General features: G+C 48.2%; 1 protein-coding gene across 1 annotated transcript in view; it reads right to left on the bottom strand.

Moving 5' to 3' along the window:
* Positions 1-5,110, bottom strand: part of LOC135919645 (tyrosine-protein kinase CSK-like) — a 72,119-nt gene extending 67,009 nt beyond the window's left edge. Inside the window, exon 1 of the mRNA XM_065453524.2 lies at positions 5,010-5,110. The gene's annotated coding sequence lies outside the window, so the exon portion shown is untranslated. The remainder of the gene's footprint in view (positions 1-5,009) is intronic.
* Between the last annotated feature and the right edge of the window lie 21,533 nt (positions 5,111-26,643).

The raw sequence follows: 26,643 nt of genomic DNA, 5'->3' as shown, positions 1-26,643 counted from the left end.
TCGCTCAACCCTTGTTAACCATTGATATCACACTCACTGTCTTGTGCTATTTTTCCTACCTTTTTCTTGCACTGTAAGACGTTTGTTACAAACTTATAGAGTTATTTTTTATTGTACTCATATACAGCATTATGTAGCTAATATGTTTCTCTAACTCTTAGGCTGTGCACGTGGCTGGTGTTTTTTTTTAAATTATTATTATTGTTACTAGATTGTATGTACTTACTTGATTCTATGTCCCCCTTACTCAAGCCCCATGAAGCGGTCTTGTAAGGTTTTTACAAATAAATAAATAAATAAATAAATAAATAAGTAAACTCACACACACACACACACACACACACACACACACACACACACACACACACGCGCGCGCGCGCGCGCACGCACGCACGCACGCACGCACGAGACAGATAAAAAAGAAAGCAAATTGTCGGCTGTGCGCGCTCAGGTGTGTGCGAAATGTGTGACGGGTGCTGTGCATAAAACTCCGCTATCGTGCAGCCGGGCCAAGCTATAACGCTGTGTTAACGACGGCTTGCGAGGGAGCATGAGCCTTTCATAAAAAATAACGGTGTCGAACACTTATACCAGTGCGCTGTCGCGCCTGCTGTGCGTTCCGCTACCTGGGAAAATAAATATCTCGAAAAGAAGCAAAATATCATGCTGCAAGGTAGCTAATAGAAGCATTTGTGTATCGCCTCGAAGCGTAACGCATGCGTAAGTGCAACGATACGCCGATTTTTGTTGTTGTTTAGAAGCGTATAGAGGTTCGTGTGAGGCACGTTTCAGTGACGCATATTTTTTGCTTTTTTATTTAATATCGCGTTCTCACCACGAACACTGCCTCCAGCTTGGTTGTGCATGTGTGGAAACTTGTTTAAATTGACCCCTTAGTTCTCACTGGAAGGAAACACTACATTTGCGCCTGTCCGTACGCGTGCCTCTCCGTTCTCGTCCTTGTATATATGGCGCTGCACCTTTCCTCCAGAACAACGAGGTTGGCAGCTCCAAGAGCTGGACGACAAAAATAGCTAAATAACAGCTTGCATTGGGCAACACAAAGAGAGCGAAGCGAAGAAACGTTCTCGAGCACGCTCCGCCGATAACGAGACGCGTATTCGGGCCCGGCAGCGCTTATAAAGGAGACAACCGCGATGATGTGTGATTGTCGATGGCGCTCGATACATCGGCCTAGGCTCATGTCAATTGGACGGTCGACTGTAGGTCTTCGTATACAGCGCGATCATCACAACGTATACACAATGCTCTCGCGCGCAGTGGGAACCCGAGACCCACCGACGGGGAATGGCTGACCGAATGGAGGGGAGTCGTGTCGTTACCGGGAACGATAGAGAGATATGAACCTGCCAACGCCGGCGCTGCGAAACCGCGAAACGGCGCATTGTTGTCCCCATGCGAGCGCGCTAACAAGCACACGCGCCCAGGATTATACGATCCGGCGGCGGCTGCTTTACGACGCGCGTAGTGGTGGGCGTTCAGCTCGTAAGTCGAGCTGGCCGCACTCGTTGACCGACAGCGCAAAGCAGAGGCCCCGTTGTGTGCCGACGCGTCACGCCCATCGTTGGCAGCGTGGATGCGATCGCGGCTGCGCTACATAAAGCACGCGCTTTCCTCCGCAGCATTGACTCCCGCGTCGAGACTTCCATGCAGCACGGCCGGAGGACCCGGATGCCCGCGCCGCGCGGAATGGCGGTCGCGCCCGTGCGTGCGGACTGTTTTCACTGAGCAAAGAGAGGAGAGAAAGAGAAAAGGCGCAGGTGTTGAATACCAGCAAGCCAGTTTCTTCCCCGCCCCTTCTTTCTTTATTTTTTATTTCCTTTTATTTTCTTCTTTTTTTTTTTAAAGGCAGCGGCGCTTCGAATCATGACAGAGGAAGCGCGCTATATTATATGGGTCTGGCGAAAAACGACTGCGAATGCACAGCAGCAAAATCAGAAATTAGTCTGTTGAAACTTCCACGTACGGGAGATCGTTCTTAGTTGAGAGAGGCAACTATCAGTTTTATATGAAATCATCCAACTAAGGGCTTGCGTTTCTTTTGTTATTCAATAACTGTTGCATCTTTTCTTGTATAGTGTTCCTTTAGTGGCAGTGGGTTTGGGAGAGTGGTCTGTTAAGCAACCTACCTTAACTGCTTCTTTCTTATTTATATAATGAACAAAATGAGCACATAAAAAGCGGCGCAAAATGTATCCGAGATTATTAACATATGGCACCGTCCCTGAAGAACGATACCAGCGCGAAATATCTCAAGAGCGGTCACTTTCCTTTCAAATAAAGTTACTTTTGTGACGCTGACTCATTCTTCTCCTTTCTGGCGTTAGGAAACGGGTCTGCTACCTTCTGATCCTTGTAAAAACTGTACTGAAAATTTATTCCCCGTACACGGTGTAGGTCAGGTCGAGCTAGAGAAAATCACTGACGACAGCTGTTAGAACTTTCTTAACTCATTGAAATATTTGAGAAAAATCGTTTGGAGTGACAGTAAACGTGACGTCCTCCCTCGGAGCATACGTCGACCATGACCTGTATAATAACTGTGGGCCACAACTATCAGCGCTAGATCCGCCGTGGTTGCTCAGTGGCTATGGTGTTGGGCTGCTGAGCAAGAGGTCGCGGGATCAAATACCGGCGGCCGCATTTCCATGGGGGCGAAATGCGAAAACACTCGTGTACTTAGATTTAGGTGCACGTTGAAAAACCCCAGGTAGTCGAAATTTTCAGAGTCCTCCCCTACGGCGTCCCTAATAATCAGATCATAATGAGAAAGTAGTTTTGGCACGTAAAGCACCATAATTTAATTAAATTTTTTTTAACTATCAGCGCTCCATCTTGGAGGGTGAATCAACACGAAGACAACGAAAATTGGTTTTCAAAATGCCGCTGTCGTGTCGCTGCCGAGCGCAACAAAGCCGAGAAGGCGCAGTACGGGCGCTCGCTGCACCTTCTCTACCTTTTTACGTCCTTTCTTCAACCGCATGGCCCACATGTCCGACAAGACTGTGTGCTGTGAAACTGGTGTGTTCTAACGATGGACGACCTGTAGAATTCAGTCTAATACTTCTTTCTTGTCCTTTTCTTTATTACTTAAGCTCGATCCCATATCTGAGTGAATTGGCAACGATAATTCTCACGCAGGAAGAGAGAAAGAAAGAAGGTAAGAAGAGGAAAGGCAAGACGGTCAATCAGACGAATCTTTTGTTTGTTACCCTCATGCAGGGTAAGGCAAGATGAGGTAAAACGAGGAGTAGGGGATAGACAATATTAGGAGACAGGAAGTACTCGGCATGTCTCTAGTGCCAACATCTCTTACATACCGCATTCAATTACAAAGAAAAAAAGAAAGGCCCAGGGCGCTCTATGCGAGTGCCCAGAGGGTACTCCATAGTTTCGAACGAATCACCCACGGCCTCGGTGGCATATACTGCACCGTACACCGGTTATGACTAAATGTGCGTCGTTGCCGGACCTCGCGTCGGTTTCCCGCCCGAAGAGCGGCGCCCTCTAACGAGCCGTCAGCGGACAATGCCTTCTCGCGTGTTTTGCGGTGACGAGTGGGCGGCGACCTAGTGGGGCCACGCGGCGTCGATGTGCCAATGGCCGTCCTTATTAGCCACTTCCAGGCAGCGCCGAACCGCCGGTTGTTCAGGCGGAAGGCGCCGCTGGACCCCGTGTCCGGATAACGATGCCCGATCGCGCGCCGAGTCCAGCGTTGCGACGCCGGTGACGTTGCTCACGATTTTCCAGCTCAACGCAGTTTTCCCATAGCTATTTCCCACCAACGTATGACACCGGTCGGCCGACCATCCGCGCCACGTTGCACTTATGCTGATACTTTGCACTGTTACACCTTGAGTGTTGCGAAGAGAAAGCGTCGTTTGCATTTCTAGATGCTGACGTAGTCGAAGACAACTCTTTTGTTATGTGAATTAAAGACTGTTGTTCGTGCGAGCGCATCAGCTCTTTTTCTTTTTCTTCTCCCTTTGCCCACCGCAGGATAGCAGACCAGGTGCAACCTTGCTGCTACATCATTAAAGAGAGAGGGGTTAGAATATTGGCCTAAATTGGAGTAAAAGCGAAAGAATAAACGTTCTAATTACCATAAGTCCTATACCAGCCGGAGCTCGCTGTTCTCTTTTCAAGCAGCAAGGCTGCACTGAAACTATTACAGCGTGGTTTTCTCTTTGACAAGAGCATCTAGCGTACGTTATATGCTGTTAAAGAATGAGAAAACATCGACTTCACCATAATTTTCCAGTGGCTAAACTCTTGGATATTGGTGTAGCAGGGAACAAGACCACTGACAGTCTCGCGTGCAAAGCGTTGCAGTTAAGGCCAACGAAGAAGGCTCCTCAGTACACAAAACTGTCCCGAAGCCAATTCCTTTCGTTGTGGTCTCCACCGCACCAACTTTGTGTGGGTGAGGGACTTCACAGATCTGACGCCGCTCTCATTTATCGCATCCGCACAGGGTCAGCGCAAACTACAGCGTGGTGGTTCAAAACAGGACTTAGCAGATCATCGTCGTGAGTGCATTGTCAAGCTGCCGGTGACATCGGCCATTATTTGTTAAAGTGTCCTGAATTTGACGCAGAACGTAAAGTGTTATTAGATGGACTGAAGCGCAATATATAAGTCCCACACTCAAGCGCAAGTCGCATTTTGTTCCCGAGAGCACACTAGATATTTAAGAAAGAGCTGCTTCGTCTCCTCCTAAAGTCCCTCCGCAGAAGTTTGGAGTGTGAATGTCATCCATTGCACGTGGGGGCCGACGTGCAATGGATGACACAGAGCCTGTCGCGCTACGTGTCAAGTTCCTTGTGTTACCGGCTGTCGTTGTTACCAGATGGAATTTGACGGGCTTTAGACAATACCGCCTTTGATAGAAGGTGCACGGGCGGAGAAATTGCCAGCAACTTTTGCAAGGCTAGGTCCTCCTCCTGCAATAAAGGATATATGTCGTCCTCGTGATTTAGGCCTCTTACCTTGGAAACATGTGTCTTGTACATTCCGCCACGGTATACCGAGATTCCCTGCGTAAGTGCTAGGGCAACATAAACAGCCCCGTCATGTCGGGCCAAGGCATGGGGCGATCTCTTGGCCGGCCCTGCTTTCTGAAGCAGACACGAAACATGGTAAATCTTGAGGCACGAACATGAAAGAGAGTCTGTCTTTCCATGTGATTAAACACAAACTGGCGGCGCTAACTGACTTCTTGCTTTCGAGGATCTATCCGTGAAAAGGAAAAAAAAATAGACAACCGAGTTGTCGAGAATTGATAAGGCGAGAATATTATTAGACTCAACAAGGAAAAAAACTAATATATAAGAAAGACAGGGAAAGACATAAAGGAAATAATACGTATTAAAACCTGTTAGAAGACGACGCATGGTGCACATATGTCGCAGCTACTTTATGCCAGAAACCTGCACGACAGACAATGAGAAACAATGGCAGAGAGAGCTTTCTCTCCCTCGTTCGCAAGTGTTTATACTCGTTATCTGTTGTAGCAACTGGCTGACGACCGTCTGTAAAAACTAATTTAGCGCTTATACTCGGCCACTTTTGTGGACTTGGGTTCTTTGACTGACGTAGACGTGTCGCTTATCATACAGAGAAAGAGCATCTGACAAAGTGATAGCTTAAATCTCGCTGGCGGACACTGACGTTGTTATACTAGTATTTTTATTCTAGTGATTTCCTCCCCTGACTTTCACGATACTACAACCGTATTTATGAGTTACGTTCATTCGGTCGCTACCAAGGCTTCTTCGTAACGTGATGACTACAAACTACCGGTTGCAAGGTTTCCTCGGCAACACCGTAAAGCCAAACATCTCAACAAGGTTTTAGCCGAGCGCCATTTCAGTGCGGTGCAGCGTTCGGCTCAGTCGACACAGAGAGCGTCGAGTCCGGGCCGCGAGTCGGGCTCTCGACTGTGGGAGCCGCCGAGCAAATCGGTCGCTCTCTTCACGGCAGAGAGACCGTGCCATGTTTTATTCATGCCAGCTCACAACCCACCACCGGCCGCGGCCGAAGCTCGCAGGCCGGGATAATGAAGCGTCGCTTGAACACACTTGGAAGCGGCCGTCGGAACAGCTCGGTGATTCGATTGAAACAGCAGCGCGCTGGTTCATTGCCACGACAGGCCTCGCCTCGGGAACGGTGCTCGCCAGACACGGTGCAGCCCCCCATTGTTTCGCTCTCCCTCACTCTCTCGATCACACCCTCGCTGGTGCAGCTTCTCCTCAGCTCGGAGACAGGTGATTCGATCACCGGCTCAATCAGATTTCTCGCGTACGCCGTACCGTTATGTGATTTCATTCGCCGTGGCTCCGGAGCTGCCGAACGCTGCACTAGGCCCTGACGGCAGCGCGGAGCAGCTCCGGCGAACCACTGTTGCAACCGCGAAGACGCGACAGACTCGCCACGAGACTTGGTGTGCAACAGCAGTCGAGACGCCGGGAAGGAAACGTTTATTGAAGCAACTGAAACATTTGTCGAAGATATAACCATCGTGTCGGCGGCTAGGTATAGACGTTAGCAAAGGTCAGCGCGATTTTTAAGCAACTGAAGGCTCGATCGCATCTCGGCACGCAAGAGAGGGTTGCGGAGTGCACGTATGCTATGCGGAAAAGCAAACATTATCTGTTTTGCCGCGCGTTGTTTAGACGTGCAAGCGAGCGCGGACAGTTAGCGTGGACGATGAGTTTTTTTTTTCTTTCTTGATTTCTTTTTGTTCGTCTGCGCTCAGCCTCTGGCCAAAAAGTACAGCATCTACCCATTTTACGAGCCCGAGTGCCAATGTGGGTGTTTGAGCACCACAGATGCGCAGCGCCTACCTCCGGCTGAACACGACAGATAACCCAGAAGCGTGGTACACGACCCCTTCGGCCAAGCCCTACGACACGAAATGCTACACTTTTAGCGCCATTTGATTTCCGAGGTCCACAGACCCGTGATCCCGGGCTGCATGTAATGCTGGGGGGTAGGTAGCGAGGATGCATTAGCGCGGCTCTCCTACGCTATATAACCAATGCCGCGACCACCGCGCGCGCGCGCGCCCTCTGTCTCGGAATAACGTCATCACCGGGCGCTCCCACTAAATCACGACGCAAGCGTGAATTCATTTGCGTTTGCATTAGGGCGGGCCGCGCGCCCATCTCCGGGCCGCGGCTCGTTGGTCCGCGCTCGGCATCGACGGACGTGCCTCGAATGATGACTGACTCTTGCCGGTCGCGTTGCACGGCCACGAGAGAGCGAAATTGCAGAGATAGCGCGCACCTGCGAGTGCATGTCTCTCTCTCTGTGTGTGCGTGTGTTCGCGGACTCAGCCCCCGCCGACGACGGGAACGGCCGCCGCAATGAGCACCAGCAGTTCCGCGTCCCTGATTCATAACGCGGTCCGCAGTCGCCGGATCCGCGGCCGCGAGCCTTTTATTGAATAACGCTGTCCGTACGACCGCCTGTGACGTGACGTGGCACCCAAACGACTCTATTGCTAGAGAGAGTCGGTCGCAGTCGGCGTGCGCGCACCGATGTTCCGCTCTCCTCGACTCGCCATGGTGTCCTCCACTTGGCTTCGCCGGGCGAGCACTTCCTCTCTCCCCCCCTTCCCCTCCTCCTCACTGCGTTACCGCTGTACCGACGGTGTTTTCGCGAAGTGCCTAAGTCACGGTCGTCGACGGCAAATCGAATAGCCACAGTTCCGTGTAATGAAGCTTACTTAGTTTTTGTGGCCTTCTACCGAAGAAGGGCGCATCCTGTGCTCGAAGAGAAAGAGAGAGATAGACAACAACAAAAAAGTAACGACGCATTGCGTGGGAAACATGAGACAGCCCGTGTATTGGCGACACACTTTCCAAAAAAGCGCACAATATATGTGGCAGAGTATGCTGAGGGACTCAACTGAACTTGTAAGTTGTTTACATACACCACGCTGTCAACGCAGCTGCGCTCGCATCGACAACTCGAACGCGAGTCTGCGGAGATCTCCTCTCTACCTTGCAAATTCTACAGGCCGTCGCTGCCTCATAGGTCCATTAACGTACGTAACAGCTGCTGCAGCCACGAATTGAAAAGGTGACAACATGTCGATTTTGCGGACTGACCGAATTCTTACTGTGGCACATCAGCATCCGTAATAATGTATCGGCAATTAGGATATCGATAGGCTGTCAAGTTTACAAACTGGAGAACATTTGTAATTGGTGACACAGATAAATTCATGGATGAAAATATGAAAGAGCGCGAGCTAGACCTACCTAAGTTTAACTACGTTGGCTGTTCTGTTATTAGGGGTTGCTGTGGAGCCTGTAGGAGCTGTGGAGTAAAGAGTGTCTCGGTAACTCAATTTCTCTGCGCTATACAGCACAAAAAACAAAAGAAAAACGAAGCAACAAGGGATAATGCTAAAATAAATAAGCGCATGAAAAAATGACAATGAAACTATTAAAGACAACAACTCCGTAGCGAAGAGTTCATTGGGCGTCTGTCCATGCCGCTACTGTTTTTTCTGCCAACTAAATAAGCACATATAAGAAGGGTACAAAAATGGAGGAATGGCCTTCCCATGCTCTTTAGGCGACCTTCAAAGAGAAGACCTGTATTTATGGGGTAGAATTAACAAAGCTTTTGCAGTGAAAGCTGTATATGACTAACCTTCCGTAGCTTTTTCGGCGTCCGGAAACAGAAACGGACTTAGCGGTTTTTAACAAACCCACGAACAATGGGTTCCATTGTTTCCTTTGTGTGACATTACGTACGGGTGCAAATGCGGGACAGATTAGAACGCTCACCGTGAAAAATAGTGCTCGCCAAGGTTATCACAGTGTTTAAGCAGGAGACGCATTGGCGCTAAAAACAGACGCGTTATCGATGGGCCCGACACGCATAGTTCGTACACCCGAAGAACAACATGCGTACGAGGAGCGCCGGAGCGAACAGCAACGAGAATGTAAACGGTGCCGGCGCGAAACGACCGCCAACAAAGAACGTTCCCGCGATGCTGAACGAACAAATGACATCTATTCCATACTGTGAAGATGGAATGGCAGCGAAAGCAGTTTGCCTTTCGTTTGAGAGTTTTGACTGTCGTCAGCTTTCGCTGCCATTCCATCTTCACAAAGTGGAATGGTTGTCATTTTTTGTGCGTAAGGGCTGTTTGCCATTGGTCGGTCACCTTCGCTAATAATATGTCCAATGTCACAATTGTGTAACATCTGCTAATACGAACATTTCTATAACATAACAGCATATTTGCATATACGAGCCTTAGGGTAGCATTGCCGGACGATATCTTTCAAAGATGCTTAGATGCTTTCGTTTCCGTTAGATTTCACGTGACTAGGCTCCGGATGTATCGGCGTCTGCGAGCACGATGCCAGGAACGCTGTCGCCCGTCAACGCCGATGCGTCTGGTGCTATAGTCATGCTAGATCTCGTGAGTGAAACCATACCAGAAAGTGATCATCCGAGAGGTACCGCCCTAGGTATTTTCGGCCCGTATCCACGAAAAAGTTCTTCGCTAGACGTTTTCGTACGAGCAGGGGCACTATAACGTAAAGCGATTCGAATCTGTTTCATTCTATTTGTGCCACTAGCCATCCACGATCGGTCAAAAATATTTCCGGCCACCTTCACTTCACCTGTCTGTCACGCCTACTTTCACTGTGCTAGGTCGGCTCCGGCACCAAACCCTTCTCCATTTCGGCATGCTCCTTGCCTTTCATCAGCCAATTAGACAAGAAAAGCCTGTCAAAATTGGCAACCCTATTCGTCTTGAAAGCAAACAAAAGTGACTGGCTATAAACGAGGAGAAAGTTGGAATAGTTTTACGTTATAGGGCCCCAAATAACAGTCATTCGGGATGTGGGACCTATCGTTAGGGAAGACAGCCAGCCAATGGCAGATAGCACTTAAGAAGGAAAAGCTTTGTGAAATCGACCCCAGGTGCTGAATTCACAAAGATTTTCTTTCGTAAGCGATCTTTGCCACCGGCCGGTCGCCTTCGTTAATAATATGTCCAGCGTCAAGATTGGCTGCCGTTTGCTCTTGCGAACAGTTCTACAGTTCTAGCGTAAGAGCTTTTTGTTAATACGGGTTCTGGTTCTCTTGCGAATTGCAGCCCAGTTTCCCACTTGCTGGTACGCATGGCTGCTAAAACATGCTGCTAAAACAAAGTCAACTTGATTCACCCGGTACTTTGTGAACTAGCTGCGTACGTAGTGTGACGCAGCGAGAACAAGGACACAAGGATAAACGAACACAGATACAAACGTTACACTATACGCCATTACATGATAATCAACCAACAAGCCCACATCGCCACCCTCGTTAGCCACGCCCGTTCAATACCCGCTTTTCCTCTTTCTATCCCCATTTCACGTATGCACTGTGTAGGGTAGCAAACCAGATGCACATATAGTTGACTTTCCTACTTTTGTTCTCTCTCTCTCTCTCTCTCTCTCTCTCTCTCTATTTTGGTGTTTGTGCAGGACGAGTGCGGTATACCTTCTGCCCGAAGTCTGCTCCCTCTCTCCCCCGGTTTCGAGAAATACCGCATGAAAATTCGTTCAGGACAAAGCCTGCAACCCGTGAATCGAATGACTATACGTGCTATATGCGAAACATATTGTCAAGAGCCAAGATTAATTCAGCAAGTAATGGTGAATCCAATGGACTTCATATCGGCTGCAAGTGAACCTGTGGCCTGCTGCAGCCACCATAAGATCCCAAATCATTTTCCTTCGTTACTCATTCCCCTCCGCTACTCCAATTATAAGGCTCACTGGACTGCCCGCTCTAAACATTTCACTGTAGCTCCGACATCACCTCTGAGTGCTTCGTCACGAGGCGCCTCTCCTCCTTCGGCTATATGGCTAGGAGTTGATTTCACCAAAGGACATTCATTGCTTGTCTCAATGGTGGAGTGCTGCATGGCGATCTCTATGGCTGCGAAGAGAACATCGAACACATATTTTGTGAACGTCTCTCAATTGGACGTGGAGATACCTTCCCTCTGCTACACGTTGCGATGGCTGGACTACATGCCTAACACTGCTACTTCAGAATATACTGAAGCACCGACTTCGCCACACGTCTGCCCACAAGGAACTGTAGATCTATCATAGTAGTAGGCTAGAGAACGTTTGCCTCGGGCCGATCACTGCCTTTCCTGATATAATTCTTTTTTCTCTCTTTCTCTCTGCAATTTTTGAAAAATCTGTGCCAACGCTTTTGACTGCGTGACACTGCCCCTGCGTTGTGCACACTCGTTGACGTCGTCTCCCTCTTGCTTCCTCACTCATACTTCTGCTCCCTGTCGTTCTCTCCATCAACGCAGGGTAGCCAACCGGATGGCTCGTATTGTCATCTGGTGGTGGTGGTGGTGGTGGTGGTGGTGGTGGTGGTGGTGGTGGTGGTGGTGAATTGTAGCAACAGGCGGGTTTAGCCTGGCGATCAAGGCCGGCAATTGCTCCGCCCGAGCGTCTCGCACAATACCGCTGGAGGGTTTCACCATATGTCCATCAAACCAGTCTCTCTCAAGAATTCGATAAGGAGACGTGAAGTTTCCTTGCGGGCTATAACTGATCCCTCGGGAAATATAAGGTGTTGCAGGCGCGCATGCGGAAGGTCCTTTTTTTGCAGATTCTTCAGGAGAGCGTCCCTTTCATCTTGGAATTTCATCTTGTCATGTCAACCTCCCCTCTCTTATTTACTCTCTCTCTCTTCCGGCTACCCATTGGTCGGCAACCGTTTCCAGCGAGCGTGTATAGTGCTCATTCCGCCGGCAGCGCCGCCAGGCGCAACAGCCTTGGCGCACCAGCGTAAACAGCGCGTGCACGCGGAACCACGGCGACGACAGCGTGTTTGCCGGTGGAGCGTCGTCCCTGGCAAAGTTGGGCCTCCCATGGGCGGACACCGGAGGGAGAGAGAGAGAGAAAGGGAGAGACAGCGACGCACCGGTGGCGCGTCTATACGAGCGCGGCATCCGCGATGCAGCAGTGGCGGCAGGGCCATTGGGCGATTCAATTACCAGCGAGCCGCATGAATGCTGCATGGGGCCGGCGCGACAGAGCGCTGCACGCTGGGCCGCCGCCGCCGTCCATCATGGCACATGCAATCATCTCGAGGGGACGCCGAGGGCACGTGTTGCGGAATGCTTGTCGCGGCTCTGCGCGGTGCTTGCGTGTGCCCACACACATAGGGAGAACACGGCGGCTGCCATGGGACCCGGCTACTTTTCATCCACTCACTGCTTACGAGACTGGGGAGAAAGAGAAAAGAGTTACACCGCTGCGCTGGGTACGAGAGCAGACTATGGGAACGCGGATCGCGCCACGTTGGTGCGCACACCATAAAGGTCGCGCTCCAGTTCTTTTCGCCACAGCAACCGGAGCGAGATGGTATACCAGTACATTTGATGCCCTATACTATCGTGTTTGCGACATTCATCAATGTATTCAGCTGTCGGCCGTTTTTTTTTTCTAGAACGTAGATGGGCTGCTTGTTTACAGAGACGTGTACGTCGTCGGGGCCTTGAACCATCGTGAGCAATTTCGAGAAAAAAAACATGCCTGGTAGGTTTAACGTTGTATTGTACGTAACCTCATAACCTCGAGCGTACCGGAATCTTGGAAGAACGCTAACATAATCCTAATCCATAAGAAAGGGGACGCCAAAGACTTGAAAAATTATAGACCGATCAGCTTACTGTCCGTTGCCTACAAAGTATTTACTAAGGTAATCGCAAATTGAATCAGGAACACCTTAGACTTCTGTCAACCAAAGGACCAGGCAGGATTCCGTAAAGGCTACTCCACAATAGACCATATTCACACTATCAATCAGGTGATAGAAAAATGTGCAGAATATAACCAACCCTTATATAGAGCTTTCATTGATTACGAGAAAGCGTTTGATTCAGTCGAAACCTCAGCAGTCATGGAGGCATTACGGAATCAGGGTGTAGATGAGCCATATGTAAAAATACTGGAAGATATCTATAGCGGCTCGACAGCCACCGTAGTCCTCCACAAAGAAAGCAACAAAATCCCAATAAAGAAAGGCGTCAGACAGGGAGATACGATCTCTCCAATGCTATTCACCGCATGTTTACAGGAGGTATTCAGAGACCTGGAGTGGGAAGAATGGGGGATAAAAGTTGATGGAGAATACCTTGGCAACTTGCGATTCGGTGATGATATTGCCTTGCTTAGTAACTCAGGAGACCAATTGCAATGCATGCTCACTGACCTGGAGAGGCAAAGCAGAAGGGTGGGTCTGAAAATTAATCTGCAGAAAACTAAAGTAATGTTTAACAGTCTCGGAAGAGAACAGCAGTTTACGATAGGTAGCAAGGCACTGGAAGTGGTAAGGGAATAAATCTACTTAGGGCAGGAAGTGACCACGGATCCGGATCATGAGACTGAAATAACCAGAAGAATAAGAATGCGCTGGGGTGCGTTTGGCAGGCATTCTCAAATCATGAACAGCAGGTTGCCACTATCCCTCAAAAGGAAAGTGTATAACAGCTGTGTGTTACCAGTACTCACATATGGGGCAGAATCCTGGAGGCTTACGAAAAGGGTTCTGCTGAAATTGAGGACGACACAACGAGCTATGGAAAGAAGAATGATCGGTGTAACGTTAAGGGATAAGAAAAGAGCAGATTGGGTGAGGCAACAAACGCGGGTAAATGACATCTTAGTTGAAATCAAGAAAAATAAATGGGCATGGGCCGGACATGTAATGAGGAGGGAAGATAACCGATGGTCATTAAGGGTTACGGACTGGATTCCAAGGGAAGGGAAGCGTAGCAGGGGGCGGCAGAAAGTTAGGTGGGCGGATGACATTAAGACGTTTGCAGGGACAACTTGGCCACAATTAGTACATGAGCGGGGTAGTTGGAGAAGTATGGGAGAGGCCTTTGCCCTGCAGTGGGCGTAACTAGGCTGATGATGATGATAATGACGATGTACGTACAAGAACTTCGAAGCCTTGTAGTCAAAATAGGAAAAAACAAGCGAGACTTTGTTGGAAGAGAGTGCTTCCGAAACGCGGCGGGACGCTTTGGTGTATGTGCACGAAAGGTTTTGCTGGATGGTGCTGATTGCGAAGTACAGAAACAGGCTGATGCGCATTCAATTCGCTGTAGCGTCTTCTAGGGGGTGACTACACCAACGCAAAAGCGACTTCAGCAATCCAAGTGCAAAGCAAAGGCAATGTAAGTATATCGCAACTTTTTGCGCACGTTATAGGCTTCTTCGATTTATCAGTGCATCTTAACTAACATAGGACCTTCGTAGGCTGTTGATGCTAAAAATGCAGCCTTCGAAGGTATGAGGCGTTGGCACTGCCAAAATGTTGTTACATTGAAGCTGCATATGGCTAGCCGATTCATCCGTCCGTCTGTTGCCTGTACGCCGAAAACTCCTCCTGCGCAACCCCATGCGCATGCGCGAAAAAAAAAAGAAAGAGAGGCGAGCGATTGGCTGCGCCAGTAGTGACTTCGTTGGCCTCCGTCGCACCCGAGCGCACGCGCAGCAGTTTCTCTCCGGCTTCGACATGGGTAGGCCGCGCGGTATTCGTTCTCCTGAGGAGCATGCAGCTTTCGATCAGCAACGCCACGAGTAGAACCGGGAACAAGCTCGTCTACGCCGTGCCGATGCTGCAGCCTGGGCACAAGCAGCAGCTGCGTACCGAGGATCCGGCAGCCTAAGAAGCCGTCGTTTAATGAACCGTCGGGATTAACCCAGTGATAAACACAGGGTGCGCACGTTGCAGCTTCGCGGGTTAACCACCTGTACGGAGTGCTTGAGCGGTGATTTCTTTAGATGGGCTGGAGCCATTGCAAACAACGCGAAACACGATGTAGGAATCTTCAGTAATACAAGACAAAGAAAGAAAGAAAGAAAGAAATCTGCGCAAGTTAGAATTGATTTTCACTCCGGAGTTTGACTCACTCAGGAGGATGCTCTAAGACGAAGCTTATTCCAGAAGTTCTCGCGGCTGTAGAACCGACTGCTCGAGTCAAGACTCTGATGCTTACTAGAATGAGCACACTCGAAATCACAGGTAAAGTAGACAGAGCCCGGTAAGTACAGGGAGATCAGCCGAACTATTATTACCAAATTTCATATCATCGACTGGGAAAGGTAATGACGGGATACAGAAAAAGACGAGACAGAGAAAGAAACAGACTCGGTAGACACATTCGCATGCATGGACGGTCACCGCTGAAATAAATATGCATTTTTACAAGAATCTGCTGCTGTCCATAGGAACGTACAGGCAAAGTTTACAAAAGAAGGATTTTAGAAAACCACGCAAGTGCAAGAGAAGGTGAGGCCTAATTGACTGTGTGCCCCCCATGTATGGCAGCTTTAGTCAAATACAGTGGAGGCACTTTATGTTCTCTCAGAAATGCCGAAATGAGAGTAAAACGAATGAGAAAATTTAGAGGAGACAGAGAGAAGTCATAAGGGAAGGACAGGGAGGTTAACCAGGTTGAGTCCGATAAAATATTCTGCCCTGGGGAAGGGGGAAAGGAAAGTTAGAGGAAGGAGGGAAGGAAGGAAGGAAGGAAGGAAGGAAGGAAGGAAGGAAGGAAGGAAGGAAGGAAGGAAGGAAGGAAGGAAGGAAGGAAGGAAGGAAGGAAGGAAGGAAGGAAGGAAGGAAGGAAGGAAAGGCAAGTAAGTTAACTATAGGCAACGCTCAGTTTGCAACACACATGACACCTGACATAAAACTCAGTACCACTCTACATACGGGGTGATCATTTAAAATTTTTATGGATTTTTTAAAGATCGCCTGTGGCAGATAGAATAACTCTTGTTGTTGAGCTGGCTTATTCGCAGAGGCGGACACAAGTAGGACGTGAAATCGAAACGCATATAAGGTAATTAACAAAAATGAACTAATGCTTAGCTAATTACTTTACGACACACATTGCAATTTACGAATTGTAGCCAGTGAGTTTGCAAGACGCACCCACTTGAAATTAATTTCCGGGATGACGCCAATTTTGAGATGGTATTCGCCGAAGTGTGAGACGAAATACATGGGCGCTCCGTTCCAGTTACTTCTTTGTTTCAGTGCATAAAAGAGCGTTTTGGTAAAAAAGAGAGTAAGTGGAACAAGAGTGCACTTAAGGCATGTTTGATGACGCATATATCTCCAAACTGGTGCCATTTTGTAAATTAACTCCAAGTGAATACGCCTGATAACTTCACCGGCTACAATTCGTGAAGTGCATATATGCGCCGTAACGTAATTATTTAAGAGGCTAGTTAGTGAATTTTTGTCACTTAGTTGTATATGTGCTTTGATTTTTCGTGCAAATAATGTCCGCCTCTTTGAACTACCTAGGTCAAGGACTAGAATTACGTTATCGGCAAAGGGTGAGTAACTTGAAAAAATCCATACAAACTTAACATGATCCTCTCGTATAGTGTGCGTCATAGCTGCAGGCACCGAGTGCTACGCGAGCTCAATTCGAAGCCACCTTCAATGTCCACATCCGAACTGAACGTTAAACAGGCCTTGATTCGACATTCCATCCATTATTACGCAGGAAGCGTATTGCGTTGGTGACGTCTATCCGAAGTAAACTACACCTTGTCAGTTTTATGACCAGCGAGAAACAACATAAGCACCGATAGAAGAATGCAGCGCGAGGGTTTGCATAAACGTCATGAGATTCGACCTGGAATTTCCTATGTCCGACAGCGTGGCACCGGAGGATTTCGAAGGCCTATTGCAAAGACGCTCAGGCAAGAATGACAACTACAGTCAAATTGGCTGGGTGAGTGGACGAGTAAATCAGACGACACTGAAGGCGTCGGCCAATCAGAACCCGAACTTGCGAGCGAAAAGAATGGCGAACATTCGACGCGAGTTTAATAGTCGAGCTTCGGCCCTTATTCCTTAAGATATATAGAAAGATGAAAACTACTAAGGTTTACCAAGCGACAAGCTCTCAGATAAATATGTCACCGTTAACGACGGAAACGCGTCGAAGATCGAAATGGCATGCGTCCGCCATGCGAGACACCTGCCTTCGCGACGGCGGTTAGAAACGACGGGATTCGACGTCGATTCGGTGCCGCTTTCGCGAGCGGGAGCGCTCCGCACCGATGCCTCTCGGTTCCGACTTTTGCGCAACGGTATATATATATCTACAGAGTGCGCCAGCCACCAAGTATACAGCGCGGACAGAGTCAGTGCTCATGCAGGGAGAGCGAGCCAGAAATGGAAAGAGAACAGACGCCCGCACATTTACCGAAATAAAACACTGACTAACGCTGTCTCTCGATCGAGGCATCTGGTTTCTATTCCCGTGTATTCTTTTTTTTTTTTTTTACCTAGGAATAAAAACTACGGGGTGAGGATTGAGAGGGGAGCGCAGTGCTTCGGGAGAGAAACCAGTGCAGTCGAGGAGACATCGTGATTAGAATAGAACGCAGGGCCGCGCGACAGGAGCGATTTGTCGTGGCACCACTCGAATGCGACGTGAAGGGGACCCAGCCAAGCCTGACTGTAGCTCCGCTGTGGCGCACGACGCACCATCAGTCTCGGGACGAGCGAGCACCGCCGCGACTCTTTCACGGGAGCCACTGGGAACCGATCTCTCGAGCGCGCCGCAGCTATACGGGAGGTTCGCGATCGTCCAACTCTCGCGGCGGAACCAGGACAGAGAACGCAACGCTTTTTATTCTCGAGGGCAAATATTTCTCTCGTTGTTGAGCGAGTTTCTTTTTTTTTTCGTTTATAAACGCAAGACGTAAATACGAGTTGGTTCTCCAGCGTGCTTTAGCCCGAGAAAGAGAGTAAATAAATCCCAGCGGCTATGGGCAATTGTGCTGCTGAGCAGAACCACGCGTTTGGTTCCCGGTTGAATTCAAATAAGTGTTCAGGTTCGCATGCTGAGATTCGAGTGCGGTAACAAAAAAGTAATCCGGTGCGCGTCCACTCTCATAACCGAGGGGCAGCTTTCTGTGCACCGGTCCTAGCTAATGAATGACGGAATTAATATCCCGCCGTGGTTGCTTAGTGGCTGTGGTGTTGGGCTGCTATATAAGCACGAAGTCGCGGGTTCGAATCCCGGCCGCGGCGGCCGCACTTCGATGGGGGCGAAATGCGAAAACACCCGTGTGCTTAGATTTAGGTGCACGTTAAAGAACCCCATGTGGTCGAAATTTCCGGAGTCCCCCACTACGGCGTGCCTCGTAATCAGGAAGTGGTTTTGGCACGCAAAACACCATAATTTAATTACGGAATGAATATTTGTCAAATTATTCAGTATTGTTTACATTGAATTTCAGGTATTAGCGTACTTTTTGTTATTGTTTTTACGGCGAAAGCCTTAAATCTCTATGTCTCAAGGCCGCGTTGTGAGGTACAGAAAATCGGAGCGCTCGTGCCACTGATTCTTCCATCGCATCTTCCAAATCGCTGCCACATCGATGCCGTTAATCATGCCAAAAACGCCCAGTTAATTAATATAGAATCGATTAAGGCAACTGAACGGAAGATCTTTGGTGGGAGCCGAACCCACGATCTTTGGTATTAATTAGGGCGAAGTTGATTAAGGCAAAGCAAAATAATATATAGTTAATTAGGGCATTTGAACTATCAACTTTTAGTGTTGATTAGGTTGAGGTTGATTAAGGCACAGTTAATCAAGGTAGCTTTAATTAAGGCACTCGAACACACGACCTTTAGTGGGAGGAAACAAGTAACAACGCATTCGAATGGTAATGCCAAATAATTTAATGGATGTCTACAGCGCGCAGGCTTTCGCCTTCACCCTCTTTGGCGGATGCTAAAATGACTCAATTCGTTAGTCGTTCCTCGTGAAAAGGGGTTCGAGTTTATAGCGCCTTTTGCGCAGCAATGTTTTTATTCCGAGATGGCAGTGGCGAAGAATCTATATATGTTGCTGCCATAATAGTGGTGGCGTAAGTTGAAGAAAGGTTGTCGTATAGTGGTGTAAGTACCGCGGTGCTATGAGTCTAGAGCAGCAATACAAAAATGAGTTAACTTTCCTTGTAACACGAATCGGGGTGGGAAAACATTGTAAGATGGCGCCTGCGCTTGGTCGTTCACTTCTACATGTTGTAAGTGTGCTGTCATAAAGAATATTGCACGGAGGCTTATAAATTGAGGGAGCTAGAAGATTAAGCCGACAGTATGGTCAATGGCTTAATGGCTGGGAATACGACAAATGAGAAGAAGTTGGAGGCAAGAACGTGTGCCGCAGCTCACGAGGTTTCCAAGTGTGACCAGCGCAGTAATATATCGAACCAATAAATAAATGAATAAATCAGTCAATTGAACTTTATTTGCAACAACACAAGAAAGATGTGTGCGTCAGAAAAATAAGATGAAGGAAACGGCAGCCAGTCGCTGCGGCCTAAAAACGCCGAAATTGCGCGGGCAGTGCGCAGAACTCCTGCGCACTTACGCTTACGCCGGATACATTCGCCAAGACGACGTGCTCTTCCGCACACAACTGCAAATGTCCTTTCTTCAGGGACAAGAGTTGAATATACGGCTGCAATAAATACTGAAGACGGTTTCTCCAGTTTCGCCCATCGCACAATACAAAATCCGGTCACCCGCTCGTCGCGCCCTCTTGCGCCTGGAGAGTTTCCCCGCGGGTGTCGTTCTTCGAACTGCTTTAACCGTGCTCTCGTACAACTACCAACTCCTCCAGATCTTTACTGTGGTTGCGTTGAACACTGCATCTGACTTGGCACTACACGCTGTTTTTATTTTAATGTTTACTTTGCGGTTTTGTCCGGATTAAGGGACCGCGGCGCGCAAAGAGTGGAGAAACTATTTTCTTGCAACGGATCACATACGCTCCGTGCCCTGCGGTTCTCTATCTGAGTCCGGCTCCTGCACCGCGAAGCCCATACTGGGCGCACCCGTTTTAAAACCTCGCCTCGCACCCGAACCAACACGGCCTCCCCCGTCCCTTTAACGCGTGCGGTCCCGCGATCGCAGTTATCGCCCACTTACGGTTCGCCGCAAAACGACCGGGATTAGGAGACGGGCAGCTGCAAGCGCACGCGCCGTGAACGCAGCCCCACGATGAGCGCTGCGACTGGAAGCGCGCGATGTGTTCCCCTTACAGTACAAGCTGCGGGAGAAGCGACTGTAAATTTTGCCTCAAATCCCTCGGAAACCAATTTAAGCGAACGTCTTTGGTCCGTTTGGTCCGTTTTCGAGATTTTCCACCGCCTAAGTTTCTCGTACCGTTCCCCGTGCGAGTTTATTTTTTTAATTTTGTTTTAGGAAATGTGGAGGTCTCCTCGCGGCAGGCATAGCGATATGAATCGGCGGCATTTCTTAATGCGCTTAACCGAAACCGTCCTTGGTCGAATTGTTGGACAACGGTTTTCTCTCCAGAAACAGGACAATTAAAAAAGAAAGCGGGATAAAGTGAGTCTTACTTTAAACAATGTGAGTCAAAGTGCAGAAATATGCTACGCTCTCAAACAATTACAGACATGCAAGACGTGCACATGTAGACAACGGAAGCGGGGAGTGCTGTTTATATTTTCGAAATTGTTATTTCCAGGTCGTTTTTCCCAATCGCGGCCGTTGCCAGAGCACGGGAAGGCTCGAGCTCGCTTCTTCCCGACGCCGCTCCGGATGCGGGAGTCGCCGGGGACCTTCTCCGTAGGCGTCGCCCCCGCTGGGAGGCGGCTCTCAAAAGTTCAGAGCTGGTAGTCCAGCTCTGGGCCGTCCGACAAGCCGAAGATGCCACCCGAGTCTAAGGACTTCGAGCCGCCACCTGAGGCCACCACAGCAAGAACTGCCGGACTATTCTTTAATAAAGCTTTTGCTTCTTCTTCTTCCCAATCGGCTCAAGTCATCAGCCTTTGCTCTATGAACAATTTATTGTTTGTCGACACCGACACACAACTGTTGCCAACATTTCCAATGTCATCAGAACAGATCTCTCTCTCACATTCGCTTTTGACCTTTATTAATTTTACCACACACACCTTATGGCCGCGATGAAGGCGAAATTGTGCATGTCTGAGGAAGTACTACTAACGATCGACGTATCGTAAATTTTTGAATCCGTAATACGAACGGCAGCGCTTTCAGCCACTTGCCGCAAAGCAAAGATTCCTACCCAGCTTAAGATGGCCAAAGGCCACCTGTTTCTAGGATTGTTTTAACGAGCAGAACTCTACGGCAAGTTTTTCACCGAGAACATGTACAAAATGAAGTAGGGTGTCAACCATCAAAAGCTTGCGTCAGGTCACGGAGCAAGGAACGATTGGAGGAGAGACTGCTGCTTTGTGGCTTGCACAGCCAGAAAACAAAACAAACAATGTGGCTGCTAAAGCTGTGTATGTAAAAAGGTTCCAAATGGCGCAAAAAAAAAAAACGCGGGACAGAGGAAAGGCATTCTTGTTGACCCTGTGCTTATGCGGTCATTTTTAAAATCTTTATATCCCGTTTCACAGAGTAACCCTTCGCTGTACGCTGGTTGACAATGCCTGCTAAGCCACTTCAAGGACGCCCATTTTGTCGCTGTATCTTCGGGGTCGCGTCATCTGTAACCAGAAGCAGAATGTTGGAGCTCTCTAATATCAGTTGCTCTTCAGCCATTACATAATTAGAAGCATTACGCCATGAAAACAATAATGAAAATTGTTTAAAAATTGTAATAACGAAAAAATCAGAATTATGTCAAGTTTTCAGCTCTTAACTCAGTAATAAAAGAAGATATCGCAATTCTGTAAAGTGCACCTATTCAGACACTTAAGGCGGACAAAATTGGCGTAAGATATAACGCTCTTAAACGTACTACTAATTTTTGAGTAAGACTTTTGAAAAATTCTCGTAATCACTGTAACAATTGCTTCTAAGCAGTAAATGCGTATATCAAGTTTGTCCGCTTTAAATGCACTGATAGATGCTGTATATACAGAACGGTGACGTCGGTTTTTCGTGCAGAGTTGCAGATTTGTATACTTGGTGCTTCAACTCTCTTGAAACCGATTTCAAGCAAGTTTCTTTTAAAGTTATGAGGGCCTAATCAGCACAATGCTTCATCATGTGCCTAGAATTTGACTTTCTCTCTCGATTTCAACAAATTTCACTCAGAACGGTACAGCGGTCGTCTCATGAGAGCATTCGCGCATTTTAGATGTGTTTGAATACAGGGAAATCTGAGAGCGGACAGCTTTTTGTGGCGACGAAGGGAGCGCTACGGAAAACAGAACTCCTGCCCATGGTTAGGTGCGCCGAGTATTCCGGCAATGTTCTACAGCACTCTCGATTTCTTAGAAGGAGTAATGAATTAGCGTAGCTCTACGACGATATGGCGTTTGCACAAACGCGGCAGAGAAAAGCATCAAAACAAGTCAAATTTTACACTCTGTGGTCTATTTTGTCTTATTTTGCCATTGTAAATAATGTGTTTATGTTATTTACCACCTTGCTTAAACTAATACGGATGACAAAGTGGGACTTCCTACGGCAGCGCTCTTCCTAGTCAGCACTTAGCCTCCGTAGCTTTATCGTCATTGCCACAGAAAGCTGTCCGCGGTTGTAGAGCTTCCTATACTCGCTTCGACTGTGCATAGTGCGCAAGCTGTCTTGCTGCGCGATAAACGAAAGTCCCTACACCAAAAGCTTTTATAAAACTTCCTATTTCAGCTTTGCGTCCGGACTGAGCCGTGGCTACATGTTCGCAACCCAAAATGAGGGTGGTGGTGGTGATAAACTTTATTGAAAGGGGGAAGGGTAAAGAGGGACGTGGCTGAGGGTTAGGGCTCAAGTAAGGCCCTGGGCCTGCTTGGCCTTTTCCGCCCAGTCCACCAGTTGAGGGCGAAAGCGCAACCGGTGTCAATGGGACAAGGTGGGATGCACGCGCGACGCCCAATCCGTACGTTCATCACTGCTCTCATATTAGGCAGTTTTAGCCTGTTCCTAAGCGCATTGTGCTTTGCGAGATACCAGGTTGTCGGAGACGTCGCCGTTGGCGCAGACCTTAATCCGACAGCAAAGCTATTATTGCCGTAGCAAAACACATTCCACTTAGCCGCTGCTGTAAGGTGTCGCTAGCGACGTAACCGTTCCGATGCAGCTCTTTTAAAAATATTTTTGTTCGGCAAGAACACTCATGTAACACGGTGACGTCTCTAAACCATTGTTGTTGGAAATAACGTCGCAAGTTGCCGCTACCAGAGCTGTAGCTGCAGTTGACGTCACCGGTAGCTCATTATTACGCGAAAGTTTACACGTTTACGGACAAGCTGAAACTCTGTAATCATGGGAAAGGCGTAAATGAGGCGACGTGTTCAACTTGAGCAGGAGCCGTGTTGCAAGGTATAGCAAACAGAGAGAAGCTTTCTTTGCCTTCTTGCTGCTCTGTAATGTGGTGAAAACACATAGCATGTAAGTCGAGCAACGTAAGCGTTTCATGTTTTGAAAAATATGCGAAAGTGTTGAATAAATTATAAAGCTTAACGTGCAACCGCGCAACACAAGGGGTTGTGAGAGACCCCTCTAGTTAAAGGCTGAGGATTAGTTTTGACCGCGCAGGATTATTCAACGTACGCCCAAAGCATATAGTACACGAGCGTTTTTGCATTCTACCACCATAGTAATGAGGCTGCTGCGGTGGAGATTCAAACTCGCGATCTCGTGTTCAGCGTCAGAACGCCACAGCAACTAATCCGCATTGGTGCACTGCGTAAACGTAGTTTTCTTGCGAAATAAGAAGGCTTCACGGTACATTCGACTGGTCGCTTTCGAGCAACGAGGCGCGGCTCACATTCGGCTGGTTGTAGTGGAGCGCTCAGGAACACATTCGTCTGGTTCATTCACAGTGCCGCGCTCAAGCTCAGCACTTGGAGGCACTCCCACCTTCAATAGCTCGACCGAGAGCCGACCGAACCTCGATCATGTGGCCACTCCCATTGCTCTGGGAGCAGCTAGCAAGTTCGGCTGGGACGCGCTTTCTGTGGTTCCAATTTCTAGAGGGCTTCGCATCGCTGCAAACCGAATTGCAGTGCTGCAGGAAGCAGGAAGCTCATATCATGTGAGCTTCCTACAGGAAGCAGGAAGCTCCATCATATCGCACACGTGCGGTCAAGCGTTACTGCGATAACCATTGTACGGATAGTGTAGCCGCACTCGCGGCGTCGGCGACATGTTGCGGTTATCGGCAGCCCGCTTCGTGTGGCGAAAAAGAACGCAGAGCTGCAGTTGGGCGTATGCGATACATATGGAATAAAGGCTCACGAAGCTTATGAAGCTTAAGAAGCTTTATGTAGACGATCCTTCCCGCATGAAAAGTTCTTCGGAGGTAACGCAATTCGTTAAGCTAGTGTAATGACGGTACTAAGTGTGTTTTTTCTGTTGACTTGTAGAAGATCTATTCTACTCGATTCCTCAGGATAAGCTTCTGGTTTTCTCAAGGGAATGTATTGAGTACAATGATGTGGTTGACTTACAGAACTCAGGCGGCCTGTCAGTGGAGAGCTTATTAACATTACTCGAGTTTTATTTAAGTGTGATTTTTATTCTTTTCAATGAGCAGCCATATCTGCAACGCCGGAGAGTGTGTATAGGTTCATGTATCGTTCCTATCTTGTGCGACATTTTTTTTTTTACTTTTGTTGATAGGTATTTGCAGCTTGTTTTTAATGGGGGACATGTTTTAAACGTTTTTAGGTATGTCGATGATTTTTCAGTGCTATTAAAAACAAAGAGTGACTTCACATCCTTTGCTTTCATTTTAGAAGCTTTTAACAACCAAGGCCAAGGGCTCATTTTGACGCATGAACTCTCTGATGCCACAGGCCTGCAGTTCCTAGATTTAAAGCTGTCTTTTGAGGTTGGTCACGTCTGCTTGGCCTTTCAACCGAGGCCCCTGAAGCATTTACTGCCGTATGATCTCTCACATTCTAAGGTGGTGAAGCGAGCAGTAGGTAGTCTTCTCTTGGCATCAGCTCTGCGAAAATTGTGCGTGCACCAAATGCGGCCTAGTTTCTCAAAGCAAGTTGGACGCCTTTTGGCAGTTGGTTTCCCTTTGACAGTCGTCAGCGCTATATAGCAGAGTCTCTTCTGCAAAAGGTAAAGCTTGGAGCACGAAGAGCAACAGCAGAGGTCGAAGGACCGAAGGTGAGACTGGAGGTTATACCCTACGTGCACAAGGTGTCACACAACCTTAAAAAGGCTGCTAACCGTCATGGTAGCCTCTGGTTTCTTCTGCGGCCAACGAGCTTTCGAAGCTGTGCTCTCGGGTTTGCTTTGAGAGCAGAAGGGGCTGCCGCATGAGGCATGAGAAGCCCTTTATTTAGTGCTCCAGAGGGCTTTTATATGCGATTCCCTTACACCCTTGTGGGCAGCTCTACATTGGACAAACCGAGCATTGCGTGAATTACCGTTTGAGGGAAACATGCGCAAAAAAAAATGAAGAAAAAGGAGGATAAGGGCGCACATATGATGGCTCATATTACCGCGTGTGGGTGTGACGCTTGATTTTCTGAGGCTACCATTCTGGGCAGAAGCGCCAACGCCTCTTCTAGGCTTGCACTTGAGGTCTTCTCTATCAAGAAGAATAGAGATAGGTGTATAAGTGAGCTTTCCATCTCATCACTTGATGCCGAATTTGACTTTTTGTGCAACCGCCTTTGATGTGCATGTGCCTTTTCTCTTTTGCTTGGTATGCGCATGCGTGACAAGAGGATATGCATGTACGATTCTATCCTTCTATTAAACAGTTGTGGGTGTAGCGCTTGTCTTTGCTTACCTTTCTTGTCTCTGCTATATTTATTGCGCGAACTTAGTACTTAAATTATGGAAAACCAACTAGCCCAACAATCAACTTTTCTAGAGTGCGGTATTCTAACTGCCCGATGTCGAAATTACTTTGTTTTTGGCATGGTCACATCCTATCATCCTCCAAAATTTTGCTGTTAAACAAATCACGAAAAAAAGAAGCTCATCTAAAACTCAAATGTTTGGCACACCAGAGGTCTATGCCGCACCAAAGGAGCTTTCGGTGTGTCTCGGTCACTTTTCGCGTGTGTTCAAGCCGTCTAGAAAAAAAAAAGCATCGTAAGAGAACCAGAAGGTTGGGTAACGAATTTGGTGTGACAAGGTGTATTTAAGACGGCAGAACAAAGAAACTAAATGAAGAAGCGAAGCATTCCTCGCCATTCATGAAAGAACCTACTGGAATTGTGCATGCGTGTCGAACAAGACGGCTCGTTGGTTCCATGCTATCGAAGCGAGTACACGAGCGGCAGCCACCGCCTTGCTCGACGTCTGCACATTTGCACACCTGCGCCTTCTCCTTCAAACAACATACACTTCTGGTCAGCACAATGGTGAAATTCGAATCTCGGTGCTGACACATATATTGGCGACGACGATATTGCGTCGTAAATTTCACCTGTAACGATTATACCGCTCGTCGGTCTCGCTTTACCAGTTTGTTTCCCCGCGAAATTCGTTCATAGCGGGGTAGAGAGAGAGAGAGAGAGAAAGAAAAAAGGAAACGCATTCAAATTTTTAAACACACGACGAAGAACAGAGTACAGGACCATTTCTCCGTCTTTCGCTTTTCTTATTCGT

This window comes from Dermacentor albipictus, chromosome 2 (genome assembly GCF_038994185.2).
Source record: "Dermacentor albipictus isolate Rhodes 1998 colony chromosome 2, USDA_Dalb.pri_finalv2, whole genome shotgun sequence".
In the NCBI taxonomy this organism is placed as follows: Eukaryota; Metazoa; Arthropoda; class Arachnida; order Ixodida; family Ixodidae; genus Dermacentor; species Dermacentor albipictus.
Note: the sequence above shows the minus strand (reverse complement) of the source record. Positions and strands in the feature narration are given on the sequence as shown.